Genomic DNA, 12,574 nt, shown 5'->3' on the forward strand with positions numbered 1-12,574 from the left:
CGAGCGCACCGGGACGGATCTCGCGGCCCTCAGCCAATCCACCGCCGGAAACCATGATGATGGGAATCGGAAAAATCGCAACCTCACCAAAAAGTCGCTAAGACACCTGCCCCACGGTGGGAGCCAACTGTCGTGGTTCTAAGCCTGACAGTAGAATGGGGGTAGGTATGAGGAGGCAAGATCCTAGCTATGGTGAAGTTGTACACACAAGGTTTACGAGTTCAGGCCCTTCACGGTGGAAGTAATAGCCCTACATCTCGGTGCTCGGGAGCTCGGTCGATTGAATTATGTGTGTGGAGTTATAGGGGGTGCGAACCCTTGTCCCTGAGGAGGGGGTGGCTTATATAGAGTTCGCCAGACCCCTCCGGCCCTCAGTTACACAGGGTTTAAGGTACATAAAGATGGGGCATTACTGGTAACGCTAGAAATAAAGATGCATGAATGACCATTAAGTCTACAGAGTAAATGCCCGACCGTTGCTGTACAGAGTGGCTTCAGGTCTTCTGGTCGTCGAGTGAGTATTTCTATGGTCGAGTGACATTGAATCTTCCGAGTGGAATGCTTCTGGTCGAGTGGATGATGTTATCCCTTGAATGCTTCTGACTTTAGGGTAATGTCCTTGGGGAGGGTGTCTCGGTCAGGCCTATGACCCTACCCTGGGTACATGTCGTCGTCAGCGGGGGCAAGGAGGTGGTCGCGGACGCCAAACATGCCCACGATGGTAAAGAAGAACCGACGCCATTGCGCGTAGTTTCCAGCGTGCAAGTTCAGGGTGATGGGGACATGGTGACGGATGTCAATCGTCTGGAGCACGGAGGTGGGGAAAGCGCCGGGGGCCAGCACCGGTGCAGGAGCAACCGGCGGTGCAGGAGGGGTGCTCGCCAGAGCAGCGTGGAGGACGCCAGCCGGCGGAGGAGCATCGTTATCGAAGGAGTTGGGAGAGGCGAGAGGGTTGGTGGCCATGGCAGCAGAAGATGGAGGGTGGGCATGCACGAAGGGGTTGGTTTCCTCTGCGTCTGATACCATGTTTGAGGGAGAGAAGATCGAACACACTTGCATTGATCAGGAGAGTTACACTTATACAGGAGGGAGTAGAGGGCGTGAGCCCATGATGGTGATCGTGGCCGGGCCATATGCCTCCAGGAGGTGCTCGTGTGTGCTGACTCTGAAAACTACACACACGCACACACTCTGACGCTCTACCGTACAGGAATATAGGTACAAATACATGAGGTTTAACAATTTCTACTGGTTGAATTCCTTTTTTCTGCCAAAAAGTTGTGTAGTCAAATGACTTTACAGCTCATGCATGCCTTCGCCACTATCCGTCGTTTGATTTGACTGGTGTATATCTAACAGGGGGTGCAGATGAAACCTTAGCCACATGTTCACCTTTCTTTTCTTCCATAGGAAGAAATAAAAGACGCATCTATTTGTTCTGAATCATGGTATGGTGCTAATATAATGCATGCAAAGAGTAGTGCAGTCAATTGCATGCAATAAGCAAGCAATTAGGTGCACACGCAAAACCATAAAAATGCTAAGGCACACAAAATGAGACTAAATCCATGACATCATTTCAAATTTTTGATAGTTTGACGATGACAAAATCACAGACGGCTTTACAGAACACCAGTGAACGCACACGTCATGTCACGAAGTGCCACAGTAAAAAACAATCATTTCTTTGACAGAATGGGCCGGCAGTGTCCGGCGGTTCTCTGTGACCAGTCTAGAGTACAGAGTGCACACATTGAATCGTTCGGCCATATTTAAGGATCTGATTGGACTTGTGGTGACGTGGTGTTATCTATATGTGGCAAGGAAATGCTCCTGCAGGCTCCAAATGGACCATCTTCGTGTCCTCGCACGTATGTAGGCTTCGATCCCTGTCTCTGGTCATCGTTTGAAGTGTTCAACTGAAAATTGTTTATCTTCGCCATTACTTGTTGCAGGGAGGACGATGTAGTTACATATACCGAGTTACCTACGCGCTGCGCGCCCCAATTGACTGTACAGCTAGCTAGCTCAGCGTCGATCGATGGCAACGGCTCCACGGCGCCTTCCCCTGCTTCTCCTCGCCGTTGTCTTGTCCTCCTCTTACGTCGACGTCGCTGTAGCACAGGGAGTGGCACATTGGTTCTGCTCGACCACGGGCGACTACGGAGTGTATAGCCGGTACCGGCTAAATCTTTTGGCCCTCATGGCCGACCTCCCGGCGCGTGCCCTCGACAACCGTTTCTACTACAACGGCGCGGCCGGCGAATCACCGGACGAGGTGTTCGGCCTCGTCTCGTGCTATGCCGACCGCAACTGGACGGAGTGCCACGACTGCCTCTACACCGCGGCCTCCGGGATACAGCAGTCGTGCCCGTTCTACCGGCAGATGAAGGGTGCCTACGACTCGTGCCTTCTCCGCTACTCCAACGAGTCCTTCGTCTCCGTCGCCGACCTCGACTTCGCCATCTACGTGGAGGACCCGTACGGCCCGTACCCGTCCAGCATGAACAGGACCTACGTGGACGACCCGTCCAGCATGAACAGCACGAGATGGGATTTGCTCACCCGGTTAGCGGCGGAGGCCGCGCGTTCGCCGCTGCGGCTAGCGAACGGGAGCGTGACGTACGCGGCCAGCTCGCAGTCGCCGACGGCCATGCACGGTCTGGCGCAGTGCACGAGGGACCTGAACGCAAGCGAGTGCAGCGGGTGCCTTACCAAGTTCGTGGGAGAGCTCTCCAGTGTGTTCCCAAACAACACCTATGCTGGCATCAAGGGCTACAGCTGCTACGCCGTATACAGCATCGGTGACGGCGAGTTTCTCCGTATCACCATTCCACCGCCGTCCAATCTCCCATCAGGTACTATTAATTCCTTTTCCTATTTCATTTTAATGGAAGGAGTACATCGCGTGACATTTGTCTCATTGAAGGAGTATGTGGTTTTTTTTTTCATTTAGAAGCTCCGCCACTTGCCGCCGACAGGACTAGCAGCAGGACGCCGCTGGTGGCCGGCGTGTCTGACGGTGTCGTCGTTGTATTTGTCATCTCATCGTGTCTGTTGGTTTGTTTCCTTTTGCGCTATCGGAGGCGGAATCGGATTGCGAGAGAAGTAGATACTTTTGACGATGATCCCATGGAAGATGACTTCGAGAAAGGCACAGGGCCCAAGCAGTTTCGGTATAGTGATCTTGCCCTCGCCATCAGCAACTTCTCCGACGACAAGAAGCTAGGTGAAGGTGGTTTCGGTTCGGTGTATAAAGGATTCTTGAAGGAGCTTAAAATGGAGGTGGGTATAAAAAGAATGTCCAAGACCTCCAAGCAGGGGAGGAAGGAGTACATGTCAGAGGTGAAGATCATAAGTCGGTTGAGACATCGAAACATCGTACAGCTTATTGGCTGGTGCCATGGTGACGGCGAGCTCTTGCTTGTATACGATCTTATGCCCCATGGCAGCCTAGATACTCACCTTTATTGTTCAAACGCCACATTATCGTGGCCACTCAGGTGCGCATGTTATTGACTATGCCTCTAGCTTGTCCCTCTGGATTCTGGACTAATATGTTTTAGGTTATTTTGTTTGGTGCTGCTTTTAGGTATGCGATTGCATTGGGGCTTGGGTCGGCACTTCTCTACCTGCATCAAGACTGGGAGTAATGTGTTTTGCACCGTGACATCAAGCCAAGCAACATCTTGTTAGACGCGTCCTTTTGCATCTCAGCTTACAGCCGGCAGATGACAGATTATCTTGATTGTTTGGAAAGAGTAAGACATGCACGTACACACACTAGCTCGCAGGCACTACTGTCTGATTTTTTTCTTTTGAAAACTTCCGATCTAATCATTTGTCATGACACTATAAAAACACGAGTAACAAAAAATGCATCCAACACCTAACAACAACTACAAGCACTAGAGCGACCCGAATCCGTGTCGTTGTCATCGCCCCTCCTTCACTGAGCTGAGCAAAACTTGTTGTAGTGGACAGTCGAGAAGTATTCATGCTAAGGTCCCACGGGACTAACACACCGGAATATCAACCGTCGCCGATGAAGAGAAGCATAGATCAGAAGGATCCAGCCTATAGACCCGTGAACAAATCTTGGATAAAGGGGATTCTCTGAAGACCAACACCGACCAGATCATGTGAGGTGCGCTGGCGACACACCTCCACATACCCTTTGACGATGCTAGACGCGCCGCTGGGATGAGAGGGTTAGGCGGGGAGAATCTTATTTCATCTTCAGGAAGCCGCTGCCACGCCTTCCTAAGAGGGACATAAACCCTAATCGAACTCAAGAAAATGCTAAAAATGAAGCAGGACCCTCCCCACTTCCCCCGCGTTCCATGGGCCTAAGGCCACCAGAGACGAGACGGACCGTTGGCGACGCCGATATAGGGGTGTTATGTTATGATCCAAATTCATATATAAAGATAAAGGCTAACTTCTGACGAACGAAGCAAAGCTCCGGTCTGTCACGGGGAGGCTTGGGCGGCTAACTCTGGCAAAGAACACTGGAAGGTTGTTGAGTGGATTTTTAGGTACCTTCGTGACACTTCCAATGCTTGTTTGAAATTTGGCAGGAGTGTTGAGGGACAGGCTGGCTATGTGGAGTCAGATTTTGCTTTCAACGATTTGGACAAGAGGAGGTCCCTTACAGGTTATATGTTCACTGTTGGTGGTTGTGCCATGAGTTGGAGGGCAACGTTGCAATTAGTAGTTGCTTAATCTACCACTCAAGAAGAATACATGGCTATTGCAGAAGCATGTAAAGAACCAGTTTCGCTAAAAGGTTCGTATGGTGAGCTTTGTGGAGATAATTCTTGCATTGATCTATTTTGTGACAATCAAAGTGTCATATAGCTTACTAAGGATCAGATGTTTCATGAGAGAAAAACGCACATTGATGTCAAATAATATTATGTTTGAGACATTGTTCGGTAAGGTAAGTTGAAGGTATGCTAGATTAGTACTCATGATAATCCTGCTGATATATTGACAAAGCCAGTTCCTGTTGGTAAGTTTAAGCTTTTTGCTCAGACTTAGTTGGTACAACTCATTAGCCCTAGTGGTTGTTTGGCGCCGATAGTGTTTTGCTTGTTGGTAGGGAGAAGTTTCTCATTTATGCTACAAGATGAAATTTTTCTAAGGTGAAGTTAGTTATGTTATGATCCAAATTCATATATCAAGGTAAAGGCTAACTTTCGATCAGCGGAGCAGAGCTCTGGCCCAAGCCTCCCAGCTCCGGCCCATCGCCGGGAGGCTTGGGCCGGAGTGGAGCGGATCAGTATTAACCTCAGTCACCTCTACTATACATATCCATTATAAGTCGTCGCACGGGATAAATTGATCGGTTGTAAATCCCTAACGTTTGTAACCTCTCTTGATATAGTGAAGTTAGCTGGCTGACGCATGTGATTTTCCCCTCTTCGTGTTGGTGAGGTTTTCCACGTTGAAATCTTGTCTACGTGTGTTGATTTCGTTCTTCGTCGTCAGTCGTCAGTGGCGGTGCCAGGAATTCTCTTAAGTGTAGTCAATTCCAAGTTGTGTAATCACATATATGTATTTAAAAATTCTAATACGTTATTTCTACTGGTTGGATTCCTTTTTTCTGCCAAAAAGCTGTGTAGTCAAATGACTTTACAACTCATGCATGGCTTCGCCACTATTCGTCGTTTGATTTGCCTGTCGTATCTCTAACAGGGGTGTAGATAAAACCCTAGCCACATGTTCACCTTTCTTTTCTTCCATAGGAAGAAATAAAAGACGCATCTATTTGTTGTGAATCATGGTGTGATGCTAATAAAATGCATGCAAAGAGTAGTGCACTCAATTGCATGCAATAAGCAAGCAATTAGGTGCACAGGTAAAACCATAAAAATGCTAAGGCACACAAAAGGAGACTAAATCAATGACATCATTTCAGATCTTTGATAGTATGACGATGACAAAATCACAGACGGCTTACAGAAAACAAGCAAACGCACATGTCATGTCACGACGTGCCACAATAAAATAACAATCATTTCTTTGATAGAATGGGCCGGCAGTGTCCGGCACTCTGGCGGTTCTCTGTGACCAGTCTAGACTCCAGAGTGCACACGTTGAATCGTTCGGCCATATCTAAGGGTCTGATTGGATTTGTGGTGACGTGGTGTTATCTATATGTGGCAAGGAAATGCTCCTGCAGGCTCCACATGGAGCATCTTCATGTCCTCACACTTATGTAGGCTTCGAATCCATGTCTGCATCGTTTGAATCAGTGTTCAACTGAAATTGTTTATCTTCGCCATTACTTGTTGCAGGAATGACGATGCAGTTCCATTACATATACCTGCGCGTCGTGCCTTATGCACAGCTAGCTAGCTTAGCGTCGATCAATGGCAACTGCTCCACCGCGCCTTCTCCTGCTTCTCGCGGCCGTTGTCTTGTCTACATCCTGCGTCGGCGTCGCTGTAGCAGAGGGACAGACATACTCACCGTATGTTTCTTACTGCTCAACCACGGGCAACTACACGATGGATAGCCGGTACCGGCTAAATCTTCTGGCCCTAGTAGCCGACCTCCCGGTGCGTGCACTCGACAACCGCGGCTACTACAACGGCACGGCCGGCGAATCGCCGGACAAGGTGTTCGTCCATATCTCGTGCTATGCCGACCGCAGCTGGACCCAGTGCCACGACTGCCTCTACGCCGCGGCCGCCGGGATACAGCAGTCGTGCCCATTCAGCAGGCAGATGAAGGGCGCCTACGACTCGTGCGTTCTCCGCTACTCCAACGAGTCCTTCGTCTCCGTCGCCGACCTCACCCACTTCGTAGCCCGCAGCTACAAGATCTACGTGGACGACCCGTCCAGCATGAACAGCACGAGGTGGGATTTGCTCACCCGGTTAGCGGCGGAGGCCGCGCGTTCGCCGCTGCGGCTGGCGAACGGGAGCGTGACGTACGCGGCCAGCTCGCAGTCACCGACGACCATGCACGGTCTGGCGCAGTGCACGAGGGACCTGAACGCAAGCGAGTGCAGCAGGTGTCTTACCATGTTCATGGCAGAGCTCTCCAGTATGTTCCCAAACAACACCTATGCTGGCATCAAGGGCTACAGCTGCTACGCCGTATACAGCATTGGCGACAGCGAGTTTCTCCGTATCACAATTCCACCGCCAGGTGCACAGCCACCGCCGAGGTTACTCCCTCCGTCCCATAATATAAGAACATTTTTTACACTAATGTAATTTAGTATTTTTAATTAATTCCTTTTCCTATTTCATTTTAATGGAAGGAGTACATAGCGTCAAACTTCTTTCGTTGATGGTTATGTGTTTTTTTTTTCATTTAGAAGCCCCGCCACTTGCCGCCGACAGGACTAGCAGCAGGACAACGCTGGTGGCCGGCGTGTCTGCCGGTGTCGTCGTTGTATTCGTCATCTCATCGAGTCTCTTGGTTTTTTTTTTTTGCGCTATCGGAAGCAAAATCAGATTGCAAGACAAGTAGATACTTTTGACGATGATCCCATGGAAGACGACTTCGAGAAAGGCACCGGGCCCAAGCGGTTTCGGTACAGTGATCTTGCCGTCGCCACCAGCAACTTCTCTGACGAGAAGAAGCTGGGCGAAGGTGGCTTCGGTTCCGTGTACAAAGGATTCTTGAAAGAGCTTAAAGTTGAGGTGGCTATAAAAAGAGTGTCCAAGACCTCCAAGCAGGGGAGGAAGGAGTACATCTCAGAGGTGAAGATCATAAGCCGGCTGAGACATCGAAACCTGGTGCAGCTCATTGGCTGGTGCCATGGCGGTGGCGAGCTCTTGCTTGTCTATGATCTTATGCCCCACGGCAGCCTAGATACTCACCTTTACAGTTCAAACACCATATTATCGTGGCCACTCAAGTGCGGATATATTATGACTATTGTATCTCCGGCGTCTAGCTTATCTCTCCAACCTAATATGTTTTCGCTTATTTCGTTTGGTGTTGTTTTTAGGTATGAGATCGTGCTGGGGTTAGGGTCTGCACTTTTGTACCTACACCAGGACTGGGAGCAATGTGTTCTACACCGTGACGTCAAGCCAAGCAACATCATGCTGGACGCGTCGTTCTGCGCCAAACTTGGTGATTTTGGGCTCGCGCGGCTTGTCGACCACGACCGAGGACCATACACAACTGGTATTGCAGGAACAATGGGCTACATGGACCCTGAGTGCATGGTCACGGGAAGGACAAGCGCCGAGTCTGATGTCTACAGCTTCGGCGTAGTCATGCTTGAGATCGCCTGCGGCAAGCGGCCCGCTGTTGCTCGGGAACGAGAAGACATCATTCATCTGGTGCAATGGGTCTGGGATTCATGGGAGCGCGGAAGGACCCTTGCCGCGGCCGATGCGCAGCTCAACCTGGAGTTTGACGACTGGGAGATGGAGTGCATGATGGCGGTTGGGCTCTGGTGCGCGCACCTTGACAAGAACCTGAGACCATCCATCAAGCAAGCGGTCAGCATGCTACGATTTGAGGCGCCTCCGCCAAGCCTTCCAGCAAAGATGCCCATCGCGACATTTACGGCGACGATTGATTCTTCATTAGTTTCTGCATCTCAACTTACAGGCGGCAGATGACAGATTATGCTTAATTGTTTGGAAAGAGTAAGACATGCACCTACGCACACTAGTTCGCGGCGCAACCGTCTGATGCTTCTTCTTCTTTTTTAGAACTTCCAATCTAATCATTTGTCATGACACTATAAAAACACTAACAAAAAAATGCATCTAGGTCTGTAGACCACCTAATAATGACTACAAGCACTGGAGCGAGCCAAATCCTTGGCATCGTCATCGCTCCTTCCTCGCCGGAGCTGGACAAAACTTGTTGTAGTGGACAATCGGACAGTCATCACACTAAGGTCCCACGGGACTAGCACACTAGACAGCAACTACCGCTGATGAAGAGAAGTATAGATCAGAAGGATCCAACATATAGACCCGTGAACAAAGACTGGATCAAGGGGATCCTCCTAAGGCCAACACCGACCGAATCATGTGAGGTGCACCGGATACACACATCCACACGCTCTCCAATGACTCTAGACGTGTCGTCGGGACGAGGGTTAGGCAGGGAGAATCTCATTACATCTTCAGAGAATCACTGTCATGCCTTCCTAAGCAAGACACGAACCCTAATCGAACCCCCACCCCCTCCCCCGTTGGCAAGGGTCATGGTCCGCCATGCATCCATGGGTCTAAGGCCACCGGAGATGAAACAGGCCGGCGGCGCCACCGACTGGGGGTGGGGGGTGGGGTAAGATGAAACCCTTGCCACATGTTCACCTTTCTTTTCTTGCACGGGAAGAAAGAAAAGATGTATCTATTTGTTGTGAATCGGGGTGTGATGCTAATCAGATGCATGCAAAGAGTAGTACAATCAATTGCATGCAATAAGCAAGCAATTAGATGCACATGAAAACAATAAAAAATGGTAAGTCGCACAAAAAGAGACGAAATCAATGACAACAACATTGTTTCATAGTCTAAACCACTTGCATTTGCAGTATGTTTTTCATAGTAAATAAAACAATAAAAATGCTAAGCAATTATGTTTTGACTAACTTTTCTGGACTCTCTTGTTACCGTATAGTAACTGAAATCCAACTCTGATCACGAGTTCATATGCTTCCCATGAGCAGTAAATTCATATTGGAAGCCTGGTTGGCAGCTAGCCCCTGAAAGCCCGAATGAGGTTGTTTACGTGTTTTAGCCTCAACTTTTCTGTTGGAGGCCAAGAAACTGCATGAACGACGAGATGAAAAACAATATTTTATTTTTTAAATGAGGTTTCCGTACAAATAATAGCAAAAACGAGGTACATCAATAGATTTAGGACAACGCTAACGCCCACACATGTGGTGGAAGCGAAACCCGCTCACACGCTCTATAACACACAGACTGCGTCACGTCACCGCATGCATGCATGTGGGAATCTTTTTGAATTTTCAATTTTTAAAATGATTTATCTCTTAAACAAAAAATCCGATTGAAGATCCGTTTTCATCATTAAATCCCTCGCGACGAGATCTTTGAAACTAGATTCCATGTTGATATGTTTTGACGAATTTTTTTTCGGTTAAAAGTTGTCATGTCTATTGCACATGAATTGCCATGGTGTTTACACTGAAGTTGTCATGATATGTTTCAACCATTTCTTCTACATTTAAAAGTAAATTTTGATATTTATAAAACAGGGAATTAAGAAACTAGACTTGTCATGAACCATAAACTAAAATTGCCATGATACATGCACTTAAAATTGCCATGGTTCATACAAAAAATAATTTTTATGGTCAAAGTACTGGAGTTGCCATCATCAAAATACTAAAATTGTCATGCTCTACAAACTGAGATTGCCACATGGCAACTTTAGTCTAAGCCCTATGGCAACTGCAGCGTAAACATCATGGCAACTTTTGGGCACAAAATTTTTTTGTCGAAACATATCAACGTGGGGTCTAGTTTTGAAAATCTCGTCGAGGCGGATTTAATGGTGAAAATGGATTTTTAATTCAAATTTTTAATTAGGAGATAAAACATTTTTAAGCCGAAAACGAAAAAGATTCCTGCTGATGTCATCTATTCACATGTGGCAAAATGAGTGGTAAAGGAGGCGCGTGGGCGATGTGCAACAAGCCACACATGTGGGCGTTAGTTTTTGAGGTAAATACACTAGAAGTCTTAGAACTTGCGCGTGGCGGTAAGTTTGATGCATAAACTTGCAAAATACGTGTTTCTGATCCGCTAATTTGCATGGACGTATAAACACGGTCACATTTTACGTACGTGGACATACCTATAACCTGCATGGTACGCAAACATCGCTAGGGCCCGGTGTCAGCACTGTAACAGTTCTCATATGGTAAATTTGCAACAAAAACCTTTGAATTGTTTTACTCATGTACTGGGCCCTTCACGTAAAGAAAAAAACATAAGAGAAAAGGTGGTGGGTTTCGTACACATGACCTGCCGCTAATAGTCTTGCGTGAACAGCCACTAGACCAGATAACCTTTCATCATTGAACAGTACGACTACCTTTTACATCCTATAAACACTTGAAAAATTAAAGAATTACAGATTGAACCTCTGACCTCGTGGAGTCCTGGACGCTACTAAAAAACATAATGTTCCAAAGAGCTAAACATTTTATATATTGTCATCTCTTTTGTTCGATGTAAGAAATACTACTTATATTCTAGTGTTTGTGACCTCACAAAAATGTTCATGCATTATAAAAAAGGCACGCGGCATTTTAAATAATATTTAAATTTTTTGAATTGGATAATATTTAAATATTGTAAATACATACGGGCTCGTACGTACTACTCCCTCTGTCCACGTCTTATATAAGGGGACACAGGGAGTACTATATAGCCATATATGCATAGCCAGCTACATCCCCGCAAAAAACAAATGCATGGTGCCATACTAAACATTATTCTTTATATATGTTTAGTATTTTCAAATACGTAATTAATATTTTCAAATATATGTTTTGATATATATTTTACATACATATTTTACATTTTTAATACAACAGAAATATTTGTATACACTTTCCGAATACATTATTAACATTTTTTCAATTATATGTTTTGATGTCAAGTTTTTTCATACACATGATCTCTTTCAGGTATACATCTAAATTCTAAAGACATTTATATATTTTTTAAATATTTCTAAACATATAATTTACATTTTTTTTCAAATACAAGTTTTTTAACCTATTTCAAATACATGTTAAACATTTTTGGATGATAGAAAATATTTTAAACTACGTGAACATTTTTATACATTGTATTAATTTTTGTTAGATGTCACGAACATTTTCTTAAATGCATGAACCTTTTTAAATGCAACGTATGTTTGTAATTATACAAATATATATTTTACAATGTTGAAATATTATCTAATATTTAACGTACATTTTTTTTGTAACACATGGACATTTTTGGAAGGTCAGGACACTAGAATCTAAGTTTTTTTTGTATTTGTTACATTGAACAAAAGACATAACAACATAAACAGTGTTTATATAATTATAACATCCTGTGCCATTGTCGCCTGGTGGTTAGCTTAGTCATGGGCGACCACAAATTCATAGGTTCGAATTGTGGGGATCCTGTTTTTCGGGTTTGATTTCTTCTTTAGTTTTTTGGTCCCTTTTGATAAAATATACTATGGTCGTGCGATATGAACGTGTATTGTTGTCGGTCTGCTGGCTGTACACAGGATATGTTTAGCTGCAGGTCATCCATTTGAAACCCACCTCAGCCCTTGTTTTATTTATTTTATTTGAGCGGCCCAATGTATTAATAAAAAAGGCGTGGGTCTTTCTGCAAATCTACCATACGTAAAATGTGGCTGTATTTGCACCTTCATGCAAGTTCGTGGACCAGAAACACGTATTTTACAAGTCTGTGCACCAAACTGACCGTCGCGCGCAAGTTCTAAGACTCCTAGTGTATTTACCTCTTAGTTTTTTAGAAGATTTAAATACTTTGAAAATAATCAATTAAATGAAAACAATCATTATTTACGTTTTCCAGCC

At 46.0% G+C, this 12,574-nt stretch overlaps 2 pseudogenes; both read left to right on the plus strand.

Annotated features, from left to right (window-relative positions):
* Positions 1–2,041: 2,041 nt before the first annotated feature.
* LOC123083925 (cysteine-rich receptor-like protein kinase 10) lies at positions 2,042–6,308 on the plus strand (annotated as a pseudogene).
* A 69-nt stretch (positions 6,309–6,377) lies between these two features.
* Positions 6,378–8,597, plus strand: LOC123082340 (L-type lectin-domain containing receptor kinase IX.1-like; annotated as a pseudogene).
* The last annotated feature ends 3,977 nt before the right edge of the window (positions 8,598–12,574 follow it).

This window comes from Triticum aestivum, chromosome 4A, assembly GCF_018294505.1.
Source record: "Triticum aestivum cultivar Chinese Spring chromosome 4A, IWGSC CS RefSeq v2.1, whole genome shotgun sequence".
NCBI classification, from domain to species: Eukaryota; Viridiplantae; Streptophyta; class Magnoliopsida; order Poales; family Poaceae; genus Triticum; species Triticum aestivum.